This window comes from Lactuca serriola, chromosome 5, assembly GCF_051521515.1.
Source record: "Lactuca serriola cultivar US96UC23 chromosome 5, Lser_US96UC23_V15, whole genome shotgun sequence".
NCBI classification, from domain to species: Eukaryota; Viridiplantae; Streptophyta; class Magnoliopsida; order Asterales; family Asteraceae; genus Lactuca; species Lactuca serriola.
In genome coordinates, this window is record NC_136412.1 from 288,892,162 (window position 1) to 288,894,656 (window position 2,495).

Genomic DNA, 2,495 nt, shown 5'->3' on the forward strand with positions numbered 1-2,495 from the left:
GGCTCTGATACCACTGATGGGTTTTGGTCCTAAGAACATCCTATGTGCTCATACAAACCCTAATGCTTGGATCTAGGTTTCTCTATTGTACATGCAAATTATCCAAGACTATAAACCCTAATTGTAGCATTCAAGTAATCATATTAACATGAGAATAGGTTTATAATGTTACCTTAATTGTTATGTAGCAATAACAATCCCAAATCTCCTTGTATTGACTTTGGAAGGCTTAGAGTCACAAGTGTCACTCCTCTAATGGTTCACAAACACCATAAGCAAGAGGATGAAGAGGATAGAGGTTGGAGGCTTCCCAAAACCATGTTCTAACCCTAGAAGGTTGCTTCCCCACGTTTTTGGGTCATAAGGGTCTTATATATAGTGAGGCTATTAGGGTTATCTAACAAGGAAACCCTAATTTGGATGCTTAAGCCCTAAGCAACCCATGGACCCCTTTCCTTAAGGCCTTGGATGATTTCCTTATGGGTTTCCCCATAGAATTCGTCCACTCCTTAATATAAGGCAATCCATGGCCCAAATTGCAATTATCTTATAATTACAATTCCAGTCCCTTAAGTTTAATTAATCTCTTTTAGTCACAAAACTAATTACCAATTAATTATTGACTAATATTAATTAAACAATATGATTTCTCCTTTAATATATTATTCTCATAATACATTAATAAATCATATTTAATCCTTTCTCTCCATAATTCATCCTATCAAGTTGCTTTGGTGAAGGCAACCCAAAAGGACCATGCACCATCGGGTCAAGTACATACCAAAATAGTTATGGACTTAGACACTAATCCAACACAAGTGAGTGTATAGTCCCTCTCATCAACACAATTTTAATACAAGTATTGTTTGAATGTATTAAGTGTATGTTTTGGGTGAGTGTGTGGTTACTTTCTTCTAACACATAAACATTAAGTATTTGCTATGAAATACGTGCTATGTGTTTATACATTGTTTGCTTATTTGAGATGAGTGTGGAATGGATATTTTATATAGTTTTTAAATGAGTTAAACTGTATATGTATTTTATATCTACAAATATGTTGGGTAGAACATGGGTAGATGAGATAGTTGGTATATGATTAAATGATGAGGTATGAAAGATGATTAAAAATGATATTGGCAGATGCACCAATTAGAGAATGTCATAATACTAGCAGATGCACTTAAGAATAATATCGGTAGATGCACCAAGTAGTGAATGTCGTAATCCTGGAAAATGCGCTTATAGGATAATGTCGACAGATGCGCCAAATAGAGAATGTCATAATGCTAGCAGATGCGCTTAAGCATAATGTCGGCAGATATGCCAAATAGAGAATATCATAATACTAGCAGATGCACTTATAGGATAATCCTGGCAGATGCGCTTATAGGATAAGGTCGGCAGATGCGCCAAATGGTGAATGTCGTAATCCTGGTAGATGCGCTTAAAGGATAATGTTGGCAGATGCGCCTAATAGTGAATGTCGTAATCCTGGCAAAGGCGCTTAAATGATAAAGTTGGGAGATGCGCCTTAAGTAACAGTGGAATTTGGGTCTATTCCTTAAAGTCAATCTTTAGGAATGAATAAATGAAGGATAGGTGATTCTTAGGGTAAAACCTTAAGAAATAAAGAAGATAACGGGGATGGGTAATTTGGTTGATTGTTTGATGATTAAATATAATAATTATATTATTGTGGGTTGAAAACCCTATATGCTCACCAGGCTCCCAAGTCTGACCCACTCAGTTTTCTTTGCATTACAGGTAATGGCACAAGAGTATAAGTTGGGGGACTTAACGAGAGGTTTGGGATTATAGATCAGTAGTTATAAAGAACTGTTGTAAGGTCTATTTTATACTGTAAACTTTTGGTCTGTATCGGAACATGACATCCCGAGATTTTGTTATTTAATGAAAATACATTTCTTAAAATAAATGCTTTGATAAATGGTTATCATATTTTGTTTTTGGGACAAATTCCGCAACTGTTTTCTTTAAAAGATAACTCTGATTTTAAAACAAAGCATAAACAAATCGGTTTTTTCTGGCCGTGAAATTGGGGATGTCACAACTTTTTACCATAATTTTTTAAATTAAATCCTAGCAATTTTATGCAAAAAAAAATTTATATTATGCCTAAAATTAAGATACTAATTCAACTAATATAATCAACCCCTACCCCACACTTAATTCATTCAATGCCCTCATTGCGTGGTATGCAAAACATAAAATTAAAAAGAGGTAGAAAAAAAAAGAACAAACTCCCCTAGGATAGAAGATGCACTCGACTCATGGAAAGAAACTTCAAACTTGTTGGATCATATGGACTCGGAATCGGACAAGAAAAAGGTAGCCTCCTAAATTGTTGAAAAACTCCCCCACGACAAAGGAAAGTGTAAACAATGTCGTGGCAGCTGGGATAATTCTTCAACGAAACGTGATAAGGAAATTCTAGGAATGGGAACAGCTCATCCATACCATGATAATAAATA